We start from the raw sequence: 23,381 nt of genomic DNA, 5'->3' as shown, positions 1-23,381 counted from the left end.
TGGACCCATCAATGGACCTCAAGTCGATTCTAATCATACCATGCTTGGGAAAATAACCTCTCAAGGACTCACAATGACCTATTCATGACATATAAGAACAACCGTCAAATCCGGAACAAACTCACACGGTCTACAACCCAAGTGAATAGAATGCCTCTCATGCATAAACACTCGCACTTGCAATATTACCTTAACCTCCATATTTGGTTTCAATCTTTAACAATCAAGTGACTCTGAACAAATCTCCTCGTGGGGCACACTCCCATGACCATTCCGCTCAGGTAGCAAAGTTCGCACAGCCATACCACCAACCATTCTAATTCTGTAAAGTGAATCAAAATCCGCAAGTCAATACACAAAGCCTCTTCCACAGGACACCATCCTCAGGTGAGACTAGAGAAAATGTCATCTTACTCTGAACATCTAAATTCACTCCTGCTCATCCGAGCTAGTAGCATTCCATCAACACTGAACCATAGTCTCGACCTTAAATTCCCAGTTTCCATGCCGCTCATTGCACCTATCATGCTGCTATACTAGATTACCATAACTGATCATAATTCCGGAACTACTAGTAAAATAAGCACTTCCTTGTCTAGAAAAATCCTCACTCAACTCATTTCAGAAGAACCAACGCAACTGAATTCTCAAACCGCAGAAAAATACAAACCTCAAGTAGTGGTCTAAACCACCATAACTCTTCTTGGATCCATCTACACATAATAGGTCATTATAATCGAATACCTCCAAATAGATCAAATTACGACGGCCGTCAAGCCTCGCACATACCGCTATAAATCACATATATAACTTAACACGCTGAAAGAACTGATCACTACCACAATCATGTTGATTCAACCATTGCTAACTGAACCAACTTCTTCTAATTTACCCTGGACTTTCCTTAGAAATAGCAATAGCTCCGTTCAAAATATAACAAACTCTATCTGCTCTCATCCCGAGTGACCCCACTTCATGAGACCACATTGTCTCAAAACCCACGAACCATCTCATACCTTCCTTGTGCGCACATTCGCATCTTCAACTGGTACACCCATTCTGAAAATTCCTCTATGAATCCGAAGTTATTTTCTCCCATTAGTCAAATGCTACACCATAGACCGAAGATAACATAGAACACTCCAAGCCCCATTTTCATAATCCACTGCAGAAGCTCGATACTTATCCATACCACAGACTCGAAGTCTTTAGGCACCACACTTAAATTTTGAACTCACTAGTCTGTAGACCTAGTCACTGTCCACCATGAATCCCAAGTCACTCCAAACTTTTCTCAAGTCATATGGCTATCCTACCGTAGACACTGTCACTCCCACTTTGGCTAAACCATATTCTTTAAGTAACTGCTCGACCTCTGCTTTTCATACTTGACCTATTAGTAATTCAACCATCGCGAGACACCTCCCTCCATGCCCTTCCTCATTTTTTGCTACCCAAATGTTGCCTCAACTCAAATCCATACCTGTAGCACCGAAACCAGTGATTTGTTATCAACTCTAAACCTCCTAGAAGATCATCCTTCTCGAGCCATCAACATTAGAAACACCGATTCGATTCTGAACCGTTGCACACCGCTATTCTCAGACGACTATTTTACTGGTGTCCTTTCACAATACTCTGCCCCAAAGGCAAATTGAAGAAGACCATAACACCGTCGGACTTAATACATTCAACAAGGACAACGACACTACATCGCAGATGAAAATTCTGCCACGCTCGAAAATACCAAGTCTCGTTACTCCACCAACCCAAACCTGAACATTCATAGCCTGATTGCCTTTACTTTGCTTTAAATAAACGCTGAACCTTCAAATCAAGTGCTGAGAAATCCTCCTTTAAAGTCATTAACTGCCTCGACACGTAAACAAATACCCCACCATTACACCAACATTGTATGATACAACATCTGAATATCATAGCGATCTCTGCGTAGCCTCGATCCCATCAAAAATACTGCTACTGAGCTGAAATGGTAGAACATCTTTCCGCAAGAAGACGATAATAACTTGCTCGGATACGCAGGGAGAAACATCCTGCTCCACGTCGATAGTACCACTGCAACTCCTCGATGCCCAATTGACACGAGTGCTCAACACCATACAAGAATGAATAGGAAGGAAATAAAGGCATAGGCCTCGAAGGGATCAAATCGCACAAGGAGGAATCAAGAAGGGAAGTACTCCTAATAGCCTTGTAGCCTCTAGAAGATAAGTACAGACATCTCTGTACCGATCCGTAAGACTCTACTAGACTTGTACATGATTCGTGAGACCTAAGTAAACCTAATGCTCTGATACCAAGCTGTCACGATACGAAATCCACTAAAGATCATGATGGCGCCTAATACAGCCGCCAGGCAAGCCAACGGTGTTATGTCAACTTACTTATTCCTTTTAATAATTTGAAATCATGATTTTAATTAATTATATAGTATAAAACTGGAATTTACAGAATGAATGATGATATTTACACGAACTATAATGTTGATAACCTGTAGAAACCCCCAAAACCCGGTGTCACAAGTGATGAGCATTAACTAGGAAATATGATTAAATACATCTGTCTAGAATACAAATTAGACAGGAAATATATAAATAACTCTGAAGGAGACTCCGAGTGTTGTGGACTCGTAACAAGGGAAATGACCGCACCTCTGCGCCTACATGACCACTGGACATATATGTGCCTGCACAAAATGTGCAGCAAGTGTAGTATGAGTACATAAATCAATGCGTACCCAGTAATCCAGTCTAACCTCAAAGAAGTAGTGACGAGGGATCGACTCCGACACTTACTATAGGCTAATAATAAAATACCGATGTTATAGTTAAGCATGGATTATGTAAAAATAGCCGAAAGCTTAATAACAAGAAATAAATAAACAATTCTTTCACTGGTAGTAAAAATCAAATTAATTTCCATTATTTAACAGATTAAATCTTTCAAGCCAATGAAATAATATAAAATATAATTGGACTTCAAGAATTTTATGCACGAGTTATGCCGAGGTTGTACGGCCCGATCCAACATATAAATATAAATTGTGCGCTGCCGAGGGTCAAACGGCATGAACCATAGATGTATCTGTTTGTTAACGAGGATTTTGGTCTGTGATCTCGTCTAAATTACACCTCTATTTAAGGTTATGAAACAGTCGATGCAATAGTAGTACCCAACAAGGAGTCAGGGTCGATATTTCACAGGGAGCTTTGAATGGGATTTAAGAGTATATACTATAGTGAATGAGCTTGAATTATCTCAAATTGCACTTCCAAAAACTTGATTTGATCTAAGTCTATTTTAAACTAAGAATAACAACTAAGAATTAAAACTAGGAAATTATTTTTGTTTGTTTTTCAAATGATAAAAAGGCTTAGGGCTATGACCGTCACCTAGGTGTATTATAGCTATCAACACTCAAGTACCCACTCAATACCTCTCAGTCAGAGAGTGAGTTTTTCCAATTTGACTTTCTCAAGTCCAAACGGGTATTGAACAAAGCAGTTGATAGTAAGCTCAAGTCGGGTTTTACTATCTCTAGGTTCAACCCTTTAATTAGGCTTATCAATCTCTCGATTGACTCAATTTCTTGCTAGTCAAGGTTTCCTTGACTAAGTCTCTCTATCTCAAGTAGAGGCCAAGTCAATTAGGCTAGATAATCAACACCCAACCATAAACAAGCAATCAATCAAACACCCATTAAGTTTACACACTAGGGTTGGGTCACAACCCTAGTGAAAACCTAGCTACTCATGCTTAAATTAGAAGATAAGGAAGAAGAAGTAATAATTAAACACATATTAATGATTAAGATGATAAAAGTAATATTCAAAAAACATAAAATAGATAAAACTACTAAAAGGAGTAAAGTAAATGGCTGTTGATGTCAAAAGTTACAAAAGTTGACCTAAAAAAAATGAACCTCTTCTATTTAAGCCGTGCTGGAATTTTTGGACAAAATTACCCTTTTGGAGGTTCTGCGGCCGCACAATTCCATGTGCGGTTCGCACAATTCCACAGCCACATCTCTCTCTTTCTGCGGTCCGCACATTTCTGAGTGCGGCCGCACATGGCTCTTCTGCGGACCGCATAATTCAATTGCAACCGCATAGCTGATTTTCTGCGGCCGCACAATAATTGTGCGGCCCGCACTTCCGTTGAACCTCATATGCATGTACTCTAAACTTTGGTCTTGCCTTGCTTCTGCGGCCACACATTTCATGTGCGGACCGCACGTCTCACATATCTCTGATGATCTTCTTGAGTTGGATTTCATTGTTGAGGCTCATTTTCTACCATTCCTGCAACTAAGCATATTTCATCAATTTTCGGGAACACAATTAAATTCTTTTGGACTAAAACAAAAGCAAAAAGGTTCTAATAAGTAGTCAAAATCCCCACTCATCAACTCCCCCAAACTTAAGCTTTTGCTTGTCCTCAAGCATATACAATAATTCCCACCTCCACAAGTTTAGAGATATTTCAGCTAATCAAAAATGAATCAATCACACATCAATTGGGAGCAACAATTACCCAGACACTTATGAATTATTAACAAGGCATTGGGTTGAGCTTTTAAGCAAAAATAGGTCTAATGTGACACTTGAGCATCAAGAGTTGACTTTATTCATCAAGGAAGCTCGCTCTTTCATGTAGGTCATTGTGGATCCCAAACTCTTCCTCCTCTATTCTCCATTTGCATATCTCACTTAAGAATGTATCACTCAATTCAAAGATTTGTGAAAGGTTTGCTTATCTCTTTCAAAAGAATGTCACAAGTACAGCTTTAAGTATCATAGGCTAGCCCCTCATGTAAATCACCACTAATGTAAGCTCACTCGGTTTAAAATGACGTAGGTCTTTTTCGAAATGCAATGAAGTCTTTTGGACTAAGATTGGATATGCTATGATAGAGCGGGTTCATCTTACCTTAAGCACTCTATTTTCTCTTATCGACTCATACTTTGCCACTTTTTGAGGAATTTTCTTTACCATAGGGGGATTAGAGAGACTTAGCATTACTCTTTCTTGGTTATGATATTCATTTCCTCCTTCTTTGTTTTCTCCATGACTTGCATCACTACTATTCTTTGAAATCCATTCAACCTTTCAACTTATTCACTTTCATTTTGTATTTTTCTCTTTGTTCTTCTTTCTTTTTCTTGTCTTTCCTTCTCTTCATTTCTTTTCTCTTTTTGTGCTTTGATACCTTTTTCAAACTTCTTGTCCCCCCAAACATACGTTTTTAGTCAATTATTTCACAAGAGTGTTAAGGAAAGCTCAGGGTGCCTAGAGAGGGTCACGACAGAACGGGTAAAGGCTTGTAACATAGTGATCAAATGAGAAATATTTTAGGCTCAAATGGGTTGACTAGGGATAACAACATTGGTGGGGCATGAAAAATTTCAAGTGGGTGAAGGAGAGCCTACAATCACTTCTCAAGCCAAGAAAACTTAAAATTTCACCTAGAAACACATTCGGGGCAAGTTCTAGACCATTTGCACGGGTACTTGGACTTGTAACAAAAATATTTCACCTCTCACGCAGCTGGATTGTTAAAAAGGATAGAGTCGAGGAGCCACAACGACCATATTCAATATTGAAAATCATAATGGCTCGACTAAACCATTGGATGATTGCCTAAGTCAACACAAGAGTCAAAAGGTCAGTAACTAGAGCTATTTCTTTTCAAAAACCTTATTTTTAACCACAAGCACATAGTTAAGTGTGTTGGTACCAAGTAAAGCATGTTTGACTCTTCGAGCTTGACTCAATTAGGTCTTTTTATTCACTACTACTACTATCCTTTCCTAAACACAAAAAACGGACTCAATCCCTTAAGAAGGTTGTCACGCCATCTATCATTGGGAAGAGTCACCCGGTTCACACAGAAACTACCTTTGGAAAGAACCGTGGCATTATGAAAACCAAAGGCTTATTGACCACTTAAACATAAAAAGAAACTACTAGATTAAAAAGAAGCTATTATACTAAACAAGAAGCTACTGAATTAAACATTTACTAATAAGAAAATAAAATAAAGAAGCTTCAAAGAGAGCTACTGAAAGCATAAATGAAGATACATAATGAGAGAGGAAAAGACAAAATATATACATCAATAGAGAGAGAGAAGACTATATACATAATAAAAAGAAAAAGGGAAATGTTATCAGTTATTACAAACCAAATGTCAAATTATCCAAATATCAAATAGACCCCCCCCCCCCGAATAAAAATAAGCATTGTCCCCAATGCTTAACAAAATAAGAATAAGGAAAGGTAAGAGCAAAGAGGACTCCCTATGTGGCCTTGGACATCTATGTGTACATAGCAGCGTCACCACCCTCAGCCTCCTCTAACTGGATCTCATCATCCTCCGCTCTGGGAGTAGCTGGGTTGGTGAACATCTATCGCGCTGCCTCAGCAGTGTAGGGAGACAGGTCTGGATCCTCAGACTGGTGCCACTGGTGCTGATGGTGCGGCTGGATCTACTAGTGTTGCTAGATCTATCCCCAACAGCATATCAAATGGAAGGTCACCAGCTGCTGCTATCTTGGTCACCTCTATCATCAGTTGGTTAACTGATTTCTTGTATGCTTGGGATTTCTTCATTTTCTATACCTGCTTCCCAAGCTCCTCAATCACTATTTCATGTGCTACCAGGGTGTTCATGATAGTGTTCTGGTTCTCCAAGATCTTCTTCAATGTGTCCTCCACTGTCGAAGGTATCTGGGGTGCCGGGATGGATTACTGTGCTGCAATAGCACTAGCTATGTCAGTCATCTTTGTAGTGGCTATTTGCATCCAGTTGTTAAGGCTCGCCAGTGCTTGGGAGACTCGCAACGTAGATAGTATATGAATGGACATGGTCACCTACTTCAAAACTGATATGGAAGGCACTAATGGTGAAGGACCTGAAGAAAGAGGTAGAGGCATAGCTGCTGCACTATCAGAAGGATCTGCTGAAGTAGATGGCATGTCAACTGTCCTAGCAGCTACCCCCGTAGGCTCGTCAGACTAGCCTACAGTAGTAGAGGGTTGACCCTTCTTCTTTGGGTTTCCACCATCCATCAAAGAATACCATGAGAAAGGCATCTTCGCCCTCACCTTGGTGTCAAAATCCCTTGGTTCCACCCCCGTATATGTAAGGTACTCAGTGATAGTGTTGGGATACAAGTAGGAGGTGTCACCTTTCCTAACGACCATAGATATGTTTGCCGACATCACGACAATGATAGAGGCGACTAGCACTGCCCGCTGAATTTGAAGGTTTATTTCATTTCGGCATGGGTCTAGTCTGCTACACACGAATGTTTTCTATCCTTTTGCCTCAAAATTTAGGGTAGTCCGCTGAATTAGAACCCCTGCTATGATCCATGCTGGAGGCGGCCTCGGAGCTGCAAGAATCTCAGCTAGCCATAGTTGAGCTGCATCTCCTATTGCTAACTTATCTAGGTATTGCACAGGCTCCACATCCTCAAACCTTAAATATGTGTTCGGGGTGGTCTGATCAAATCTCACATTCAGGTTTCTCACTTTTGTTATCTTGGCCTCTTTCTTTATATGCGCCATATTGGCGTAAAACTCCCGGACCAGGTATTCCTTGGCATCTTTCACACTCTGGGTGAACCACATCTACCCCTTTCTCTTTCTGAACTGTCTCAATACTTCTGGGTTATACTTATCAAGTTCTTTCAAATTAAACTGAAGCTCAAGAGTAAGCGATCTTGTCGGCCACCAATCTTGGAAGCTCGTAAAGGTAGCTAGACTCATAAATCTATCTTCCCACATCTCTTTCTTCTTTGACCTCTCAAGGCCGGCTGTTATGGTATCACCCCTCGTCCATCATTTGAGAGATCATCAATATCCATTGTGGTAGAAAGTGCATTAGAGGCATGTGTAGATAAAAGGCTCTAAAGCCTGACTGTTACCTTCCGACCCCTCAGAAGTGCTCTCAGAAGAGGTAGGCCCGTTTCTCAGTTGGTATCTGTCCTAAGGCAACTATGGCTGTGATTGCACAACATGATGCCTTTATACTTAGTCGCCCTCTAATGATTCCCTAGACAGGGCATATGAACTTGATTAAGAGGGCTCCAACTGTCTACCTCGGCCTGCTGTGGTTTTCTTACTGATTACTTTTTGGAGGGCGAGGGGTAAAGTGCTTTTGCCTCTGCCTCTGGAAGGTTCACCCTACCCTTTGATATATCACCACGACCACGTGATCTAACCATATTCTGCACAAAATAGTAGCATGAGTTAGTTCTTGTTCAAGTGCAGATAAGCAGAAAGTTGCAGAACATAACATGTTGCAGGGTGGGGAAGTGTGGTACGCACAATTGCAAGTGCGGCCGTAGGTTGGGTTGTGCGGACCGCACAATTGGAAAGTGCGGTCGCAGAGATTAAACTGTGGTCTGCACAATATTTAGTGCGATCGCACATCTAAAGTGCGGACCGCACATTTTTGATTGAGACCGCACAGTGAATATCTTAAAAATGGCAACTCTCTAAAAATAGAGAATGCCCCGATCTCTGCGGACCGCACAATTTCAAGTGTGGTCCGTACTTTTGCCAAACCAAATGCCCTGAGCATGAAATTCTGTGGACCGCACAATTCCTTGTAATTGTGCGGCCGCACATTTTAAAATTATATCGGGCACAGTCCTTTAGGGTTTCAATTTTATGCACAAATTGGACATGGTAGTAGCAATTAAACATGATAAACCAATTACCCATTCCCCAAATAGCAACTAAGAGTTTACCTAACACAAATTACATCCCACATAAATATGAAATTGACAAATGGTCTAAAATAATAATTAAATTATAAACTAACTAAGAAAATTAAAGAATTCCATAAATGATTTGAACATACCAGTGATGAAGTGGTGTTAAGGAATGATCTAAGATGCTCAATTAAGTGGCAGATGATTGACTCAGTAGTGTGCAAGATTTTGTCCCTTGTTTTAATTTCTCAGAGAATGAAAAGTCTCAACAGTAGCCTTAGGGCTACTACTTATACTATACGGGATTTGTTGAGGGTTCAAGAGACGAGTGCGGCCGCAGAATTCCTTCTGCGGTCCGCACTCTGTTACTTGGTGTTCAACCTCCCTTTTTTGATCTGCGATCCACAGATTTACGTGTGCGACCGCAGATTTACGTGTGTGGATCGCATATTTCCTTGTGCGGCCGTACTTTGGCCATTTCTCTGACAGACAAACTTCAGAGAGTTTGCAATTTTGCATATCAGTTTGTGCGGTCCGCACAAGAATTGTGCAGTTGCAGTTGCCTTCTACTGCAGCACCAAGAATTGTGCGGTCCACACTTTTTTCTTACTTAGCCAATTTTTCTGAGCCCAGTTCCTATAAAGCACACACATTCCTGCAACACACTTCGAATCTAGTTAGCACAAAATAAAATCTATCTAAGAAGAAAAGAAAAAGAAAAAGAAACATGGGTTGCCTCCCATAAAAGCGTCTGATTTAACGTCGCGACACGACGCATATTACCATCACTTCAAATGAATTACTTCCACCTCTTGACCATCATCAGCTTGTCCCAAATAATACTTCACCTGGTGACCATTGACTTGAAATACCTCATCGTTTTTGTTCTTCAAGTCCAATGCACCAAAAGGTGTCACACCCACAATTTCAAAGGGACCACTCCATTTGGATTTCAGCTTTCCGGGAAATAACAGCAATCGTGAGTTATACAATAAAACAAGATCGCCCACCTTGAATTCCCTATTTTGGATGTAGTTTTCATGAAGGTACTTCATTCTTTCTTTGTACAAAGACGAACTTGCATATGCGTGGTACCAGAATTCATCTAGTTCATTCAAATGTGCAACCCGCAAGGTGGCCTTATGTGCAACCCGCAAGGTGGCCTTGTGCAACCCGCAAGGTGGCCTCATCGTTTTTGTTCTTCAAGTCCAATGCACCAAAAGGTGTCACACCCACAATTTCAAAGGGACCACTCCATTTGGATTTCAGCTTTCTGGGAAATAACAGCAATCGTGAGTTAAACAATAAAACAAGATCGCCCACCTTGAATTCCCTATTTCGGATGTAATTTTCATGAAGGTACTTCATTCTTTCTTTGTACAAAGACGAACTTGCATATGCGTGGTACCAGAATTCATCTAGTTCATTCAAATGTGCAACCCGCAAGGTGGCCTTATGCTCAAGCAATCAAGATTTAACTTTTTCAAAGCCCACATGGCCTTATGCTCAAGTTCCACTGAAAGATGACAAGCTTTTCCAAACACCAACCGGTATGGAGAGATCCCTATAGGAGTTTTAAAAGCAGACCAATAAGCCCATAGTGCATCATCAAGCTTCTTTGATAAATCCGTCCGATTAGCATTCACTGTTTTGGACAAAATACTCTTTATCTCCCTGTTGGAGACTTCCACTTGACTGCTTGCTTGTGGGTGATAGGGAGTTGTAACTTTATGAGTGACACCATACTTGCTAAGCAAGGTGTCAAATGCTTTGTTACAAAAATGCGGCCCCCATCGCTTATTATAGCCCACAGACTACCAAACCTTATGAAGATGTTCTTCTTCAAAAATGCCACCACACTTCTTACTTCATTAATGGGTAGAGAAACGGTCTCAACCCATTTTGACGCATAATCAACAGCTACCAAGATGTAGGTGTTTCCACAAGAACTCACATAAGGTCCCATGAAGTCAATGCCCACACATCAATAATATCAATTTCCAAAATGGTGGTGAGGGGCATTTCATTTTTCTTTGAGATTCCACCAGCCCTTTGACATTCATCACAACGCTTGACTAGATCACTTGTATCCTTGTAGAGATTGGGCCAATAGAAGCTGCAACTTAGCACTTTTTCCGCCGTTCTTGCTCCACCATGTTGACCACCATACGGAGAAGAATGATAAGCCCCAAGAATTTCAACTTGTTCCTCCTCCGGTACACATCTTCTAATCACTCCATCCGTACAAATCGGGAAAAGGGATGTTTCATCCCAATAATAGTCTAGACAATCCCGTTTGAGCTTCTTCCTTTGGTTTGAAGAGAACTCATCCGGGATAATACCACTCCCGAGAAAATTTGCTAGATCCGCAAACCATGGCACATCTTTCATTGAAATGGATAAGATTTTCTCATAGGGGTAGGAGTCATTGATTTCAAGGCCATCATGTGCCCTCCCCTCCTCCTCCAAACGAGACAAATGGTCCGCCACTTGGTTTTCACTTCCTTTTTAGTCTTGAATGTCTATATCGAACTCTTGCAACAAAAGCACCCATGTCATCAACCGAGATTTTGAATCTTTCTTGCTCATAAGGTAATCAAGTGCCGCATGATCCGTGTGGACAATCACCTTTGTACCCATCAAGTAAGGGCGGAACTTCAATAGCAAACACAGTGGCAAGTAGCTCTTTTTCGGTTACAATGTAATTGACTTGGGCATAACTCATGGTCTTACTAGCATAGTAGACCGGATGAAAGATCTTGTTGATATGGTTCCCCAAAGCTGCTATAACTGCCACATCACTAGCATCACACATGAGCTCAAAAGGAATGCTCCAATTCGGGGCGGTGATAATGGTAGTAGTTGTCAACTTGAACTTGAGCAATTCAAAGGCTCTCATGCAATCACCATTGAAGTGAAATTTAGCATCTTTCTCCAAAATCTTGCACAAGGGGTTCACCACTTTGGAAAAATCCTTTATGAAATGCTGGTAGAACCCCGCATGACCCAAGAAACTTCTCACGCCCTTCACGAATATTGGAGGTGGAAGTTTAGAAATCACCTCTATTTTTTCCTTATTGACCTCTATCCCCTTATTCGAAATCTTGTGGCAAAGGACAATACCCTCCTCGACCATGAAATGGCATTTCTCCCAATTCAACACCAAGTTCGTTTCTTCACATATTGCCAACACCTTACCTAAATTTTCCAAACATTCATCAAAGGAATCCCCGACTACCGAAAAGTCATCCATGACGACTTCAAGGTAGTCCTCTACCATATCCGTAAAGATCGCCATCATTCACCATTGAACAGTTATCAGTGCATTGCATAAGCGAAATAGCATCCGCTTGAAAGCGAAAGTGCCATAGGGACAAGTGAAAGTTGTTTTCTATTGATCTTCCGGGGCAATAAGGATTTTATTGTAGCCCGAATATCCATCTAGAAAGCAATAGAATGCCCGGTCAGCCAACCGATCAAGCATTTGGTCAAGAAAGGGTAGTGGGAAATGGTCTTTCCTTGTGACTTTGTTTAGCTTCCGATAGTCCATGCACACTCTCCATCTGGTCACCGTTCTTGTTGGAATCAACTCGTTCTTATCATTGGTGACCACAGTTATGCCCCCCTTCTTCGGAACACATTGCACCAAAGAAGTCCACAAACTGTCAGAAATGGGGTAGACAACCCCGGCATCCAACCACTTTATGTCTCGTCTTTGACCATATCTTGCATTGCTTCATTGAGTCTCCTTTGATATTCAATGGAGGGTTTGGCATCTTCCTCCAAATTAATCTTGTGCATGCAAAATGCGGGGCTTATTCCCCGAATATCTGCCAAAGTCCACCCAATAGCTTTCTTCCTCTTGTGGAGCACCGCCAATGTAGAGTCAACATGCACATTAGTCAAACAAGAGGAAAGAATACCCTATAAAGTAGAACATGGGCCAAGGAATTCATACCTGATATGTGGAGGCAATGGCTTTAACTCCAAGATAGTAGGTTCTTCAATTGAAGGTTTTGTAGGAGGAGTTTTCCTACTATCGAGATCCAAGGAAAGTTTCCGAGGTGCATAATTGTATGACCCCATCCCTTGCAAAGAATTGACACATTCCATGAAGCCATCCATTTCATCATCATCAAAATTTAGCAAAACGGCCTCCAACATGTCACCTACATTAATCACGGCACTAGTATCATCAATAATCACATCGCTTACCAAGTCAACAAACGAACACACGCCATTATTATTCGGTTTCCTCATAGATTTGCACACGTGAAACACCATGTTTTCATCACCCACCCGGAAAGTGAGTTCACCGGCTTCCACATCAATAAGAGCCTTCCTCGTAGCAAGGAAAGGTCTACCAAGAATAATCAGAACCTCATAGTACACTTCACAATCAAGAATCACAAAATCCATTGGGAGAATGAACTTGTCAACTCAAACCAATACATCCTCAATCACCCCCTACGGTCACTTCATTGCACGATCGGCCATTTGTAATCTCATAGATGTGGGTCTTGGTTGCCCAATTCCCAATGTCTTGAAAACCTAATAGATCATCAAGTTGATACTCTTCCCAAGATCACAAAGAGCCTTTGCAAATTCGGCACTTCCAATGGTACAAGGAATTGTAAAAGTACCGGGATCTTCCAACTTTGGAGCCATCGAATGCACAATTGCACTCACTTGGTGAGTGACTTTGATAGTTTCAAAATTCATCGATCTCTTCTTTGTCACCAAGTCCTTCATAAACTTAGCATATCCGAGTATTTCCTCTAAATCTTCAACTAATGGCACATTTATAGAGAGACTCTTCATTATGTCAATGAACTTCTTGAATTGATTATCGCCATTTTCCTTGGCAAGCCTTTGAGGATAGGGAGGTGGTGTCTTAGGCAATGGTGCCTTAACTTTTTGAACCACCGATTACGATATGTCAATAACATGATCCCTAGATGGGTTCACATCCTCTTGAGTCTCTTCCACCGTGTCATCAATATCAATCCGCACTTTATCATTTGCTTGCATAACATTGTTCGGGATCTCCTCTTCTTCTACCACTTGCTCATCATTCACAAGTTGCCTTTGACGTGAGGTAGGTGCATTCCTATCTTTTCCACTTCTTGTAGTGTCGGCCATGGCATGCCCCGCTGGGTTCCCACCTTTCGAGTTCACCACCGTTGATACTTGGTAGTGCCCCTTAGGACGAGAATTAAAAGTTTGAGAGATTTGACCCATTTTCACTTCTAAGTTACGGATTGATGTGTTGTGTGAAGTATATTGCGCATCGGAATCGACATTCTTCTCCATCATTTGCTTGAACATGTTCTCAATATGACCCATTTCATTTTTGGACAAACTAGGACCATGAGAAGGATAAGAAGGTGGGTTGCTCGGTTGTTGGTACATCGGGGGCCTTTGAAAACCCGATCCCCAATTTCCTTGGTTGTTGTTCCACCCGCCTTAGTTGTTACCTCCCCAATTGCCTTGATTGTTATTATTTTACCAATTCCCTTGGTAGTTGCTTTCACTCCAATTGCCTTGATTGTTTCCACCATTCCAATTTCCTTGGTTGCTAGAATTCCAATTTTCTTGATTATTCGAAGGTCTCCATTGTTGTTGACTGGGGCCTTGGGAGTTGTTTCTTTGCCCTTGAAAGTTGTTCACATATTGGACCTCTTCATCTTGATCGTTATAAGAATCTTCTTGATCATACCCACTATCATCTTGCACAAAATTATCCACTCTTTGTTGCACTTGTGGACTTCTTGTTCTTCTCTTGTTTACCATCATATTGACTCCCTCCATAGCATTGACTTGCCTCGGGTTTTGCACTTGTTGAAGTTGAGCCTTTGCCAATTAGTTCATGGTAGTCAACTTGGCTATGGCTTGCCCATGGTCATGTAACTCTTTATGAAGAAGAATCACATTTGGGTCACCTTGTGGAACATTGGCTCTAGATTTCCACGCCGATGAAGTATCTGCCATCTCATCCAAAATATCACACGCCTCTACATAAGGCGTAGTCATGAAGTTCCCACTGGCAAGTTGATTCATTACACATTGGTTGGTGGTATTGATCCCCCGATAGAAAGTTTGTTGAATCATGTTATCTGCCATATCATTGTTGGGGCACTCTTTCACCATTATCCTATATCTTTCCTATATCTCGTGTAGTGGTTCATTAGGCTCTTACTTGAATGCTAATATTTCATCCTGAAGAATAGCCATGTTCTAGGGAGAGAAGTACTTTGAAATAAATCTCTCCGCAAGTTCATCCCACGTACGAATGGAATGATTTGTCAAACGTTCCAACCAATCTAAAGCTTTCTCCAGTAAAGAGAAGGGAAAAAGCCTTAGCCTCAAAGTATCCTCGAAGACATTTGTTTGATTGCTTCCCCAACACGTATCAACGAACCCCTTCAAATGCTTATATGCATTTTGACCCGGTGCACCGGTGAAGAACCCTCGTTGCTCGAGCAAAGTGAGCATCACGTTGGAAGTTTCCCGCCCTAATACGGGGTGGGACTATAGTACTTGCTTACCCTTCATTTGGCAATACCCGGCGTGGAGCTACTCTTCTACGGACCGCACAAATGCAACTGCGACCACATAGCTGATCGTCTGCTTATTGTGCGGCCCACACTTCCATTGAACCTCATATGCATGTTCTCTGAACTTTGGTCTTGCTTTGCTTCTGCGGCCGCACATTTCATGTGCGGACCACAATTCTCACAGATCTCTGATGGCCTTTTATACACAATCTACGGTCGCAGATGAAAATCTGTTGTCCGCACTTTAGAGCTCTTGTGCTTGTTTTTGTCCTTGGTTCAAATTACTCCTTCTTGAGTTGGATTTCATCGTTGAGGCTCATTTTCTACCATTCCTGCAATTAAGCATATTTCATCAGTTTTCGGGAACACAATTAAACACTTTTGGACTAAAATGAAAGAAACAATATGCTAATAAGTAGTCAAAATCCCCATTCATCAGCCCGCTCTACAAGAAGAGAAAATATATTAAAACAACCAACTCAAGATTTATTAAGGGGCTAATATTCAAAGAAATACCAATTCTCATTATCGGTCAAATGACCCGTCCAAAACTCAAGTAAATGAAGTTTAACCTTTTACGATTCTTTTATCAAGTTCCAATATGATTTACGCAATTAAATTAACAAGTAGGGTGCAAACAATGCGAGAACAACATGATTTGGGTCCTAGACTACCCGGACTTAAGCATAATTAGTAGCTACGTACGTACTCTCGTCACCTCGTGCGTACGCAGTCCCCACAAATAGAAGCAAATAATAAATTAATCCATCTCCAAGGTTAATTCCCTCTTATAAGGTTAGAAAATAGACTTACCTCGCTATGAAGTTTCATAATCGGCTCTAAAGCCTCTCTAACGGCTCAAACCGATGCCCGTCGCTCCAAAACTAGTAAATAAATATGTAAATCCATAAATACATACTTTAATACTCATTATAAATTAATTTATAACAATTTCCAACTCCGCTCAAAAAAGTCGATAAAGTCACCCTTGGGCCCACATGCCCAGATTCCGAAAATTTTCGAAGATAATCATTACCCATAACACTACAAACTCAAATATATGATTTATTCCCAATTCCATGTCCAATTGCGTGCAAATTCTAGGTTTTCTACCAAAACCCCCACAATTTCTACTAATTTCCATGTTTAAATCCTTATACAAACCATGTATGTAACATGTAATTGGTGGGAATCACTTACCTTGTGATGCTTGATAAAATCTCCCCTGGAAGATCTCCAAAATCGCTCCAACCAAGTGAAAAATGAGAGAAAATGGACCAAATCCCGTTTTTATAAAACCACACTGCCCAGCGACATCTCGCACCTACGGTCCACTAACCGTTTCTGTGGCTCTGCACCTGCGGATAATCCATCGCAGGTGTGGCTTCAGCACAGCCCAACAACCCCCGCTTCTGCGCCCCAAATAGCGCACCTGCGCTTTCGCTTCTGCGGGCCTCAAGCGCTTATGAGCTCGCTCACTTGCGCCTCTCTTTCTGCTTCCGCGCTCCAACGGCCGCATCTGGAATCTCGCAGGTGCGGGAAATCCTTCACATATGTGGCCTCTGACCAGCTCGCTCCCAGCCGCTTCTGCGGTCCACTTCCTCACTTCTGTGAGGCCGCTTCTATGATGAATCTTCTGCATAAGCAGTTACACTAGCAACCAGATTTTCCAGCTTTTCCTTTAGTCCAAAAATTGAACCGTTAACCATCGAGAATCCACCCGAAGCCCCTAGGACCTCAACCAGACCTACCAACAAGTCCTAAAGCACCATACAAACATATTCGAGCCTTCAAATCACATCAAACAACGTCAAAACCATGAATCACACCCTAATTCAAGCTTAATGAACTTTAGAACTTCAAGCTTCTACATTCGATGCCAAAATCTATCAAACACGCCCTAATAACCTAAACTTTTGCACGCAAGTCACATTTGACATTACGAACCTACTCCAACTTCCAGAATCAGAATCCGACCCCGATATCAAAAAGTCAACTCCCGGTCAAACTTCCCAAAAATCTTCAAATTCCAACTTTCGCCAAGTGACTCCAAAATGACCTACGGACCTCCAAATCCACATTCGGATGCGCTCATAAGACCAGAATCACCATACGGAACAATTCCTATGCTCAGAATTCCAAACAGACATCAATAGCATTAAAATACACTTCAACCCAAATTTATGAGAATCCTCCTTAAATGCCAAGTTTCCACAACATGCGTTGAAACGCTCCCGGGTCATCCAAAACCCGATCCGGACATACGCCCAGGTCCAAAACAATCATACGAACCTGTTGGAACCTTCAAATCCCAATTTTGAGATTGTTTACTCAAAAGTCCAAATTTAGTCAATTCTTCCAACTTAAAGCTTCCGAAATGAGAATTTTCTTTCCAAATTAACTCCGAACTTTCGAAATTCAATTCCGACCACATGTACAAGTCGTAATACCTGAAGTGAACCTACTCAAGGCCTCAAACCGCTGAATGACACTCTAGATCTCAAAACGACCTGTCTGGTCGTTACACTAATACTAGTATTAGTGTAAAATAAGTGTGTTTGCCCGAATTATTTTTTGGATAACTGTGGTGTACCTCGACTAATTTAACGGGATATATGCTACGAGAGGAAGATAAATTGTTATGAGAAAATAAGGAAAAATCATTCAGCAATTGAGAGGAAGAGCGTATCAGAGATCAATTAGGAAGATGAATATGCTAAAAACTGAGGTAATACTTCATTCCTATGGTAAACGAGGTCATAATTCTACAAACAAGTTCGAGTAGAATAAATATAGAGTCCAAGTAGCTTAGCTAAATATTAAAAAAGTATAAATTATAAAACTTACCTGTAATAGGCTTAAGATCTACCTTTGTAGAAAATATTTCCATTGACTAAATATATGCAAATATGATCTTTAATATTCTTTATATAATGGTAGGTGATGTGATTCCAAAATGCTTTACTTTTAGCACTTTACTCGCCCTATATTTTGTTGGCCTAATGGGTTATTGTGTGATATTTGAGCTACATTGTGTTGTTTTATGTGTAGGAACATCGGAAGGAATCATCAAATGAAAATTGCACAAAAACAGGACAAAAATACAAGTAAAGAGCACAAAAGCATCAAGTATCCAAACCGTGCTACAGATCAGGCTTTGCAAGGTCTATAGCCAGGTTGACCGTGCTATAGACCAGGCTTTGCGACGTTTATAACCAGGTCGACCGCGCTATAGATCAGGCTTCGCGGGGTCTATAGCCAGGTCTACCGCATTATTGACCAGGCTTCGCGAGGTCTATCGCCAGGTTGACCGCGCTATAGACCAAGCTTCGCGAGGTTTATAGCATGGTAATTAAAAGTCGCGAGTTAAAAGACCCAAACCCGAAATTGGATAGGGGAATTGACATAAATAGTCTCTAAATGAGTTATTCTAGCATTGGACATTATTTTGGAGAAGAAAAAGGTTGCAGAGCACTTGGAAGCAAGGATCAAAATGAGCTTTCTCTCAATTTATCTCTTTACTTTGTAGTTTATGTCTTTGAACATTATGTGGAGTGTGGTTGTATTTATGAGTAGCTAAACTCTTTAATCTAAGGTTTGATGGAACCTATTGGAGGATGATTCTCTACTGCGTTTAATATAGATTTGCCTTTGATTTTTCTGTACTTGTTCAACTATATTTTCATTGTTGTTAATTGAAGAACTCTCAATTAACTATGCCTATTTAGTTTGTATGTTGCTCGAGAGAGAGTGCACATTTAGGTAGTTGTTGAACAACACCACTCCTAACGTAGTTGAGAGATCAATACAGAGGGTTTAAAGGAGGGATTAGAGATAATGAAGCCTTGGTGCGATCGTCGTGAGCGGTAAATTAGTGCCAACTAGCGTAGTTTGAGAGAATACGTCTAGTAAATTATAGTAGTTACTCGAAAGAAAGCTGCAACACTTAAAGTACTCACGATCGGTAGAAAATATTTAGGCTAATTTATAGGAAACGTAGAGGGGAAGATTCCGATAATAGGGCAAATCAAAACCTTAGACTTCTCCAAAACTTGTCTACAATATTTGCCTTGTTAGTTATAAATTATTGCATTTTTAATTACCTTGATCTTAGTTAGTAAACTCTCGAATTGTTATATAATATTTCTGAAGGTTGATTACTTGAATTTGTGTAAAACTATTAGTTGTAATTAACACGTCATTTCCCTGTAGGATTCGACTCCGGACTTGTAAACCGGATTATATTTGCAATGACTGGTTAGTCCTTTTTATAAAGCATAGTTGGGCGTGATCAAATTTTGGCGACGTTGTCGGGGAAGCAACATTGATACTAATTACAACTACAAGAATTGCTAGAATTTTTAGTTTAGTTAATTTTCCCCATTTTTATTCATTACATTGAAATTCTAACGTTTGTGGTCTTGTGTGTTATAGGTGTATGCCTAGAAACTCTTCAAGAACTTGTGAATTATTTGAAGCATTACCGGATCCTGAGAAAGCTTTCAAGGAATTAAATCGTGCAAACAAGAAGGACAAACAACAATATCACACCAAGAGAGAAAATTGAACCGTACATGGGTGACGCTTTGGATAATCAAAACAATCGAAACAATGTGAATGACCCGAATAATTAGGGTATGGCACCTCTTGTGCCAGAAGTAGCTTTGTATGATTGGGCACAACCCACTGCTAAAAATTTGGCAACTGCAATTGCAGTCCCTCATATACAAGAAGAATCATTTCAAATCACAAATAACATGCTACATCTGCTGCAAAACAAGGGACTATTCTCCGGGTCTTACATTGAAGATCCACAGCAGCATCTGAAAAGAATTTTGTCAATTTGTGTCACACAAAGGCAACCAAATGTGATACCGGAAGCGATAAGACTGATGTTGTTTTCATTATGAGTGACAGGAGAAGCCCAAACTTGGCTTAATTTGCTCCCCATAAATTCCATCAAAACTTGGGAGGTATTAGTCAAATAATTTTTGAATAAGTTCTACCCACCCAATAACATTGTCAAGTAGGTTGATGAGATATTGAGCTTCAAGCAGAAACCAGATGAAACGTTACAAGAAACGTGAAAGAGATTCAAAGGTATGATGGTCAAGTGTCCACATCATGTCATTCTAGATCAGATGTTGGGACAACGGTTTTACATGGGATTGGCTTATAATTTGAAGGCCAATGTTGATGCTTCAGCAGGTAGAGCATTTTTGAGCAAGTCATTTAGAGAATGTAAAGTCTTGCTAGATAAAATGGCTCAAAACTCAGGCTGGATGACAAGAGACACTACAATCACCCCTATAGTTCATTCAGTAGCATTGGACCCGAACAACTCCATAGCCGATAATATGGCTACTCTAATGACACAAATGAGTATCCCCACCAATAAGATTGATGAATCAGACCAGAAAAAGTTACACATAGTTGACACGGATAATGGGGAATTATGTACACCATGCATTAACCAACCATACGTGTGTTCGTGGAGTGGTGAAAGTGACAACCAGAATTATCAAGAGAACATGAACTATGTGGGCAATTATGGAGGCCAAAGGCAAGGTGGTTAGAATTGGGGGCATCAATATCAATAATATATTCTAGCACATAAAAAATACAATAACACTAACAATATTGGAGCTATGCGACCATAGGGTCAAGTAGTACCTTACCAAAGGCAACAGGGGTACAATCAGCAAAATCAGCAACTAGCTTATCAACAACCTCAGCAACAACAACTAGTGAGACAAGATGATGAGTTTTCTGAAATTAAAGGAATGTTGCAGCAACTAATTGGGTCTAATGAAAAAATGCAAGAGAAGGTGGAAGCACATGAGTCAACGATAAAAGGCAATGAGATTCAATTAGGGCATATATATATATGGCTCTGAATAATCGTCCCTAAGGGACTTTACCTGCATACACACATGTCAATCTGAAGGAGCAGGGCCCGAATCAGCTTATGGTGGTGAGCCTGAGAAATGGTAGAGATCTTGATATAGAGCAAGAAATTGCTCGTGAGAGTCGGTCCTATGAAACACATGTGACAGTGCCAATTGAGTTAGATGAGTCAACTGAACTAACAGAAGTAAGAGTGCAACCAGCCCAAGAGTAAATAAACAAGGAAAAAGAGGTTGCGGAGGAGACTGAGAAAGTGTAGGAGAAGGCATTAGACAAAATGCCTGAGCAGGATCTAACTCAAGATAGAGCAAAGAAGCGACCTCCGGCACCATTCCCGCAGAGGTTGGCCAAATATCAGAAGGATGAACAGTACACACATTTATGGAAATGTTTAAGAAAATTTAGGTAAACATTCCTCTAATTGATGCTTTGAGGGAGATGCCCGGTTATGAAAAAATGATGAAGGACTTGATATCTCGTAAGTTCGACTTCCAAGACTTGGCAACTGTCACGTTGACATAGACTTATAGTGTTGTTGTATCAAGACCTATAGCTAAGAAGTTATCCGACCCTGGAAGCTTCACAATTCCATGCACCATAGGTAGTTATTCATTTGCCAAAGCATTGTGTGATTTGGGAGCAAGTGTAAATATGATGCCATTCTCTATCTATAAAAAGTTAGGCATTGGAAGAGCAAGGCCCATATCCATGTTACTGCAGCTAGCTGACCGAATGGTGAAAAGGCCATCAGGTATACTTGACGATGTACTTGTGCAAGTTGGAAAATTCGTATTTCCAACAGATTTTGTCATTTTGGACTACAAGGTTGATGAGGAGATTCCCATAATTTTGGGAAGGTCATTCTTTGCCACAGGGAGAGCTCTGATTGATTGTGAAACGGAGGAGCTGAAAATGAGGCTGAATAATAAAGAAATAACATTTAATGTGCAAAAGTCTATGCGGCGACCCGGTGAGTTTCCAAATTGCTCTTTGTTAAACACGGTGGATGTAATCATGGAGGAAGATGATGAGGCACTTAATGCAAAAGAGCCTCTAACAGCTTGCCTTATGAACTTAGAAGAAGTAAATGGTGAGGACTTGGCGGAATGGGTGTTGGATCTTCAAGGGCAAGGGTACTGGAAACGAGAGCATGAATTTGAGCCTTTACACTTGGAAGAAAGAAAGAACCCTCCAGCCAAGCCATTGATCGAAGCACCACTGCAATTGGAGCTGAAACCGCTACCATCTCACCTCAGGTATGCTTTCTTGGGACCTAATACAACTTTACCTGTTATTATCTCATCTGGTTTGTTAGATGTGCAGGTAGAACAACATTTGCAAGTGTTGAAAGAGTGCAAGAATGCAGTTGGTTGGACTATTCCATACATTAAGGGTATCATCCTGGCCTTTTGCATGCATAAAATTCTACTGGAAGAAGGGCACAAATTTTCTAGAGAACATCAAAGAAAGTTGAACCCTAACATGAAGGAAGTTGTAAAGAAGTGATCAAGTGGTTAGATGCGGGAATTATTTTTCCCATCTCAGATAGCAACTGGGTTAGCCCAGTTCAGTGGGTACCAAAGAATGGTGGGATACCTGTTGTGCAAAATGAGAACAATGAATTAATCTCAACAAAAATAGTCACAGGATGGTGAATTTGCATGGAGTACAGAAGATTGAACAAGGCCACCCGAAAAGATCATTTCCCCTTGTCGTTCATTGATCAGATGCTAGATAGATTGGCAGGGAGGTCCCATTTTTGCTTCTTGGATCGATACTCGGGGTACAACCAGATATCTATTGCCCCGGAGGATAGAGAGAAAACGTCATTCACCTGTCCATATGGCATTTACGCTTTTCGGAGAATGTCGTTTGGCCTATGCAATGCACCCGCCACATTCCAAAGGTGCATGATGGCCATCTTCATAGATATGGGGATATAATGGAGGTTTTTATGGATGATTTCTTAGTGGTGGGAAATTCTTTTGATGATTGTCTTAGAAATCTTTAAAGAGTGTTGAGAAGATGTATGGAGACTAATCTGGTGCTGAACTGGGAAAAATGCCATTTTATGGTATAGGAAGGTATATTCTTGGAACACCTAGTATCAAGTAAGGTCATTGAGGTGGACCGTGCCAAGATTGATGTAATAGAGAAGCTTCCACCACTCACT

General features: G+C 40.7%; 1 protein-coding gene and 1 non-coding gene across 2 annotated transcripts in view; both read right to left on the bottom strand.

Annotated features, from left to right (window-relative positions):
• The window catches only part of LOC107805520 (sesquiterpene synthase 14-like), a 157,482-nt gene that overhangs the window by 19,540 nt on the left and 114,561 nt on the right, over nucleotides 1-23,381 (bottom strand). The gene's annotated exons all lie outside the window — the stretch shown is intronic.
• Nucleotides 20,330-20,432, bottom strand: LOC142169247 (small nucleolar RNA R71). Its single transcript, XR_012698959.1, has one exon. It is a non-coding gene; the product is annotated as a small nucleolar RNA R71 (small nucleolar RNA).

This window comes from Nicotiana tabacum, chromosome 14 (assembly GCF_000715075.1).
Source record: "Nicotiana tabacum cultivar K326 chromosome 14, ASM71507v2, whole genome shotgun sequence".
Lineage (NCBI taxonomy): Eukaryota > Viridiplantae > Streptophyta > Magnoliopsida > Solanales > Solanaceae > Nicotiana > Nicotiana tabacum.
Note: the sequence above shows the minus strand (reverse complement) of the source record. Positions and strands in the feature narration are given on the sequence as shown.